The sequence below is a fragment of the Gossypium hirsutum genome, chromosome D12 (assembly GCF_007990345.1).
Source record: "Gossypium hirsutum isolate 1008001.06 chromosome D12, Gossypium_hirsutum_v2.1, whole genome shotgun sequence".
NCBI lineage: Eukaryota > Viridiplantae > Streptophyta > Magnoliopsida > Malvales > Malvaceae > Gossypium > Gossypium hirsutum.
The window spans coordinates 27,069,823-27,077,171 of NC_053448.1; the positions used below are offsets into that span (position 1 = coordinate 27,069,823).

The 7,349-nt window shown below is 31.4% G+C and overlaps 1 long non-coding RNA gene across 4 annotated transcripts; it reads right to left on the reverse strand.

The window, feature by feature from the left end:
- Positions 1 to 1,250: 1,250 nt before the first annotated feature.
- On the reverse strand, positions 1,251 to 6,915 carry LOC121224503 (uncharacterized). Of its 4 annotated transcripts, XR_005922136.1 has the most exons (6): positions 6,237 to 6,915; positions 5,279 to 5,888; positions 5,120 to 5,181; positions 4,457 to 4,524; positions 1,799 to 1,959; positions 1,251 to 1,525 (listed from the first exon to the last, which is right to left on the reverse strand). It is a non-coding gene; the product is annotated as an uncharacterized lncRNA (long non-coding RNA). The 4 variants fall into 4 exon arrangements; XR_005922139.1 differs by lacking the exons at positions 1,251 to 1,525; positions 4,457 to 4,524 and having other exon boundaries at positions 1,900 to 1,959; positions 5,120 to 5,888; positions 6,237 to 6,910; XR_005922138.1 differs by lacking the exons at positions 1,251 to 1,525; positions 1,799 to 1,959; positions 4,457 to 4,524 and adding an exon at positions 2,477 to 4,127 and having other exon boundaries at positions 5,120 to 5,888; positions 6,237 to 6,910.
- Positions 6,916 to 7,349: the final 434 nt, after the last annotated feature.

The following is a 7,349-nucleotide window of genomic DNA, read 5'->3' on the forward strand; positions in this document are numbered from 1 at the left end:
GGAAATTTTTAGATGCTGTGGAAAGTGACTAATGTTATCACCCAGAATGGAATGAAACTAGTTGAAACAATTTTGTAGGTTACTTCCTATTACACGTGGCATTATCGATAGAACAACACAACTTGTTTTGCTAATCAACTTTCACCGGTTAAGATGCATTTGGTTCGCACAATGGATAGCACAACTAAAGATCACACCATAGTCGGCACCAAAAAAGTAGCTATTTATTTCTTAAGCAACTTTCTCGACATCCAAAAGCTCACTTTTTGCTTAAAATGGCAATTATTCCTCCCATTTTTCGCAAATGATGCAATAATATTTTCTAAGCATTTTTAGGTTTATTGGATCCTTTCAAGGACTTCAATTTCCCAATGCTCACATCATTCCCTCCAATGTTCCAATAGAACTCACCTTTCATCAACAATCATGTAGACTAGAAGAAGACTTTGGAGGCACACATATTCCGGGCCGAAGAATGAGGAAGTGAATGTGGATATTGAAGATGATAAGGCTTCAAATTAGTAGAGAAAGGAAGACAAAAATACACACGGCACTGAGAGGATGTAACACCCCTAACCTGTTTCCATTACCGGACTAGGGTTACGGAGCATTATTGTACACTCAGAAACATTTAAACTTTAAATCAATCAATAACTTAAATACATTATAAATCATTCACATACATGCTTACTATCCCTAAATCGAGCCCTCGGGGCCCTAAAAATAACTTAGAAACAATTCAGGACCAATTTGAATTAATTTGGAAAGTTTAGGAAAAACATACAAAATTTGAAAACAGGGGTCACACGGTCGCGTGCCTCACACTGCTAAGACACTCGCCTGTGTGCCAGGTATTTTAACTCACTGACTTGCACCCTAAATAAATCATCAGATGGCACACGGCCATGTTGTCAGGCCGTGTGACACGTCTGTGTCTCAGGCCGTGTGGACCCAAATTTACATAAAATCAAGCCATCTCCAAGACCATTTCATTCAGAAATATTTATACCAAATATGCACACTTTCATAGCACCAAAACATCACCTAAACACACATAAATTTGCCATTTCAAAATCCTAATTCAACGAACCAATATGCCATTCAAAGGCACCACAATATATCAACTAAACATTACTTACCTAAACATGTTCGTATGCCTAATTCCATGCATATAATTCTAGTCCATTTAGGCACTAAAACGTACCACATTTAGCCATTAAAACGTACCACATTTAGCCATTTCCAAAACATACCGTAAAAGACCATTATCAAGCCATTACAAACTTACCAAATGAACGTTATATACACGCCCTTATAAGTGACCAAGATGATATACTTTGGTAAGACATTTCAAATTACCAAATCAACATAAACTTCAAAATATAAACATCCAAATTACCGTTACATAACATCCTATACATGCCATTATAAACCTTGGCCAAAATGCTAAAAAACCACCGAAAAGACTTCTAGATAGTGTCATAGATATCCGATGAGCTTCCAATCAAATCGAGCTTCTAATAATCTATAAAACATAGGAAAGAAACTACGTAAGTTAGCTTGTATAAATTAAAACATAACTTACCATTTTATTTGCATAATATAAAGCATAAGTATAATATAATCCAAACTATAAGCTTGGCATAAGCCTATACATCACCATCAATACACAAGTTAGCACACTTGTACATAATTCAAATGAACTAACCATAAGATAAGTCATTTTCCATATGAAATACGCCAAATAGTTCATGCATTCTTTCCATAAGATTATGCTTAATTCCATTTGAATGCTTACCATTTCAATCCCTTTTCTTGCCCGTTGAACCATTTAGAATTTCATTAGATACTCGAGAAAGCTCACATGAAGTGTGCCTTTACATATAACCGTAACATTTCCTTTACATCATTGCTTACACCAGCTGTGAAATGGGTCTGCTCACATGAGCTGTAGAGAATCTGCAACAAGTGCAGGACCTCAGCCATCAGTAAGACATTCAAGACCAGCACCCAAAACATGAAATCCCTAATCACATGTCATTCGTATCCTAAGCATTCCTAAGGTTCAACCGGGACTCGCATTATGAATAACATAATAACATTAAATTTAAATAACGCTAATACGATAACCATTCGTACGAACTTACCTCGATGACTAGGGCGTAGAAGTTAAGTCGAGCTAATCTGAAGCTTTTGTCTTTCCTCGATTTAGGTTTGGTTAAATAGATAATTCACATTTATGTAAAATTATCAATTTTCGCCTAACATTTTAACTTTTTTACAATTTAGTCCTTAAGCTTATAACTTAAAATCTAACCATTTTAATCTAAATCCATGTTAATCAAACATGTAAGGGACCTTGAAACAACTCATATTTACCATCGTTTCACAATAAAACCCTAGAATTTATACCTTTAACAAATTAGTCCCTAATTTCAAAATTCAACAAAGATCACTTAACAAAACTTGTTTATTTTTTGGCAAAGATTCAAAATCTATCATTTAACATCAAAATTTCTTAGTGAAATTTTAATACGACCTAAATATAATCCCGTAAATATTAAAATAATAATAATATAATAATTTACTTGTTAGAATTGTGATCCTAAAACTATTATTCTGATATCACTGAAAATGGACTGTTACATAGAAGAAGAGTAGTGGGAAATTCTTGATAAGGTTTAGGTTGCTGGAGAAGGTGAAAATGGATCATGTCAAGGCTTCGAAGAAAATGGGGTTCTTATGGTTACTATTCCTAAAGTTGAGATGAAAAAATTTATAAGATTAAATATGTTAGAAATTTCTCTATCAAACATGTAAAATTTTCTACGTGAAGGTTTCTTTTTTTTTTTTTTGGTTTAACTGTGAAAGTTGTTTTCTGTATGGTTGACTAATGTGATTACATGATTAAACTGAAATCTAAGTAAAGATTGGAATATACCGAAGCAGTTGAATTATTGATGACTACTGACCAACTTTTTTTATTTAATATAAGTATTAAGTTTGAATTAAGAGTTAAGAAGGATATTTTGAGTATTGGAAAGAAATTAATTCAATTATTGTAATTTTATCATTACATTTCATATCCAAATAAATTGTATGTGTAAAATATTATGAAATTAAAGAAGGTTTAATAATGGCTATAGCTGTAGAATTTAAACTGAAACTAGGCTACTAATTAAACTTTAAATCTTTCATAATTAAAATAAATTGAGAGTAAGTGATCAAAAAATTGAGCCTGCGTTGAGATAGTAGTACATATGAGATTAGTGCACTCATCAGTACAATCGTTTTTAATCAAAAAATAAATGTTGTAATCGTTGGAAAAAAAAAAGTCATAAATGAAAGAATTTGAAGCATTCAGTCTATGATCAACTCAAAAAACTATCATATTTCTTTTAGATAAATAATAATAATGTATATTGAGAAACACCACAATTATTGTACAAAATATCATAAATGAAAAAAATTTCACTTCATCTAATTTTGGTTCTTTTATTCAATGTATTTTCCCCTCTATTTTCTCTATACTGAAAATACTTAAATGCAAAGCTAATATGCAGTGAGTAAATGCCTATAAAATATTTAATCAATAATTAAAGTGAATTAATTAAAATAAAGGTTCTTTAATTGCTTAATTTTTATTTTGATTTTACTTTAATTGGCTTTAAAATTTTATGGAGTTACAGTTTTAGGTTTAAGTGTAATAACTTAGTTTTTCCCTCATTTACTATGAATTGATAAAAACAATAATCAAGCCTTTAGTATTTAACACATAAAATATAACAACTTTTAAGTTTCATAAATACCTTTTTATTTCTTCACTTTATACATAAATAGTTATCAAAATATTTATTAGTTATTTCTCGTTATATTTTAGGCATAAAGATAAATTTAGCTTGGTGTGGCCACTAGCGTAGTCTACATATAATCCATAAAAATTTAAAAAAATTAAAATGAATATTTAAAAAATCAACAATTTTTTTTTAAATATTCATAAAAACTTTTAAAAAAAAGTTATTCATGTTTGTAGTGAAGTATACGTAAAATTCATTTGAACTCAAACCCATCAAAGAAACTCCAAGACTTTCGCTTTGCTGAATCCGAGACCTAGCTACTTGAATCATCTGAAAGACGAAACCTAAGGGGGGTGAGCTACACGAGCTCAGTGTGAGTTCTAAACAAAAGTAAATGGAAAATGACGAAGAACTAAACAAATATACAGACAACATATGAAAATCTCGAACTAAACAGTCAGATATATGAAAAATTTCCATTAACATACAAAATACGAATACACTATTCCAAACATACAAAATACGAATACAATATTCCAAACACACATGTTACTTAATCACATCAGATTATACAAATCATTTCACACATATCCCAACATTCACACAAAAAAAAACATATGCTCTGATGCGAAAAGAATGCAACAAGTAAAAAATATCACCTAACCAGCCAAAACACTACTCCGACCACCTTGCACACCACAATTGGGCTATGGTAGACCCATCCACCCTACACACCACGATAGTGAATCTAAGTCACTCAAATAGAAATATGCAGACAAGTTGACATATATATATTTTGGACGTACCGCTATTAGATTAATTTGTTGTTTGACTGTCAAAACAGACTTCTTTTTCTTCACAATCAAAACCCCAAATTTTTATGCAAATGCAAAAAAGCACACAATATGCAAACAGACATACAGAAGCAGGAACACATAATCGGTTGAACAGAACCATAATAAAAAATACTTGTATTTAGTTATAATGTAGCAGACACGCTAACCACAATGTCACAATTATCATATCCCAAACTCATACGAAGGTCAAAACTAATTTACGCTAGCACAAACGCATTTATGCAAATCACAAAATTTAAATCTAGTGAATTCCTATTCATAATCAAATTTAAACCAAATTAATGACCCACACGCTTCTACAGAGCTTAAACGTAACATTTTGCAAAAAGGTTACAAATTTTTTAAAATAGGGTCACATGACCCTGTGGCCCGCTCATGTGATACGAAAATCACAGCCAAAATTGTTGCAAACATGAAAATTTAACACCATGAACATCCCCAAATACGAGTATTTAAGAAACACACCTGCAACGCACTGCCGAGACACTAGGGATCGACCAAAGCACCTTCCCAAAATTGATCTAAAACTTGATTACACAAATATATTAACCGGATGAGGAAAAACCAATCAAAATGAAAAAGATAAACTAATAGAAAACAAATCAACTCACAACACAAACTTACGCTTATACTACTCGCATTCAATTGATAGAAAATATGAAAAGGAAGACAAAATTCCCCCTAAAGAGAACGACAATCGACAACGAGTTTAACGACAATCGACAACGAGTTTGGCGAAGAGGAAACGACACGGGATCACTCAATTTATGAGCACAGTAAGTAATACAAATATAAACACTAAAGAAACAAATATGAGAAATTAAAACCAAATGAAAGAAAGAACAAAAATAAAAAATAAAAATAAAAAGAAGAAGTTGCAGTAGCTCAAATGGCCAAAATTGAAACTAAAAGAACAAATGGGAAAAAGGGACGTGACGTGACCGGGGTGGGGAAACGTGAGTGGATCTTGGGAAATAAAATAAATATTTAATTTTATTATTATTGTAGTGGCTCAATTTTACTTGGCCCAGTGCCAACTAAACCCAATTCAGCTCAAATCAAACCTTAATAGCTCAAAAAGAAACAAAACCAAAAACCCTAAAGCTATTTAGGTCTGCTGCCCACGTCAACCCTTAGCGCTGCTGTCGTCACATCATCAACGCAAGTGGCACACCTGCCCTCTTTAGCACTGCCACTGTCACACCCTCCAACTTGCACCTGCTCGTCAATCACCCTGCAAAACAGAGTAAACACGCATAACAAAAGCAAAACAGTAACAAATAGTAGCAAACAAAAGCAAAAAAATATTGTAACAAAATTGGTTATAAAAGCTTAAGGAAACAAATTGTAAAGGGGGGATTTTTTTCTCTCTAATACAATACAAATAGTTTCAACTATACAATCAACAAAACAACAAAAGCAGATTGAAGAGAAAAAAATCAGAAATGAAAAAGGTCATTTTATGTTCTTTATTTTCTTGTTTTTTTTTTAAAACAGCTTCTACAACAAAACATTTTTTTTTATTTTCCCTTTTTTTTAAAAACTGTTTACAAATATATATCAAAAAAATAAAAAAAATTACCTTTTTATTTTTCCGGCCACTGTGGATGGCGGCACCGTCACCGGTAACTGGCGGCCGACACGGCGGTGGTCGACCAGTCCCCTTCGCTAGAATCTGAGCTTTGAGAGAGAGGGGAAGAGTTGTTCTCAATTTTTTTTTTAATTTTGAAGGTTGGAATGATTTTTTTTTTGGCTTATATAGGTGGCGCATGAAACGGCGTCGTTTTAGCTCAGCTCCCAAACGTCCAAAACGACGTCATTTTAAGCTACCCAATCTGATCGACCCAACCCGAACCGTTTAGGATCGGCGTGTTTTTGGACAAAGAGGCTATTTGCGTCCCTAGTCCTTCCGCTTTTGAGGCTAGTTACAATTGGTCATATCTTTTTTTTTAATTTTGCCTCAAATTTTCATTGTTTTCCAATTTGGTCCTTAGATGGTTTTAAAAAGAAAAACACATGAAACGGTGTCGCTTTGAGATAGGGAATAATTTCCCATTTGGCCCTCGCCCATTCATATTAGTCTTTTCTTGTTTATTTATTTATAGTTTTTTATCTTTAATTTCATTTTTGTCCTGATTCAGTCCCCATACTGTTGGATTTCAATTTATTTTCATAAATTTGTTATTCATTTATTTATTTTCAACCCCTTTTCGCATATATTACTTATTTTAAACTGTTTTATTATTATTCATTTCAATTTTTCCACCTATCATGTTTAAAGTATTTCAAACTATTACCCGTTTGTTATATATATATATATATATATATTATTTTAAAAACTGTTATATATTGTTATTTTGAATAGTTTCCATATTATTTATTTTAAACTTTTATACATTATTTTAAATTGTCTTTTATGTTATTTATTTTAATTTGCTTTGTATGTTATTTATTTTAATTTCTATGTTATTGTTTTATATATTATTTTGTTTTGTTTTCTTTGATTGCTAATATTGATATTTTAAAATGATGCATGTTGTATGGATATTAGCATTATGTGTGCTATAACTTGTTTATTTATTTTCATATTATGGTCATTCGTGAATGGAATATTTTATTCATAAATTGTCATTTTATGTTCTATATTATCATTTTACTTTATTTCATCACTTAAAAAGTTGCTTTCAATTTATAT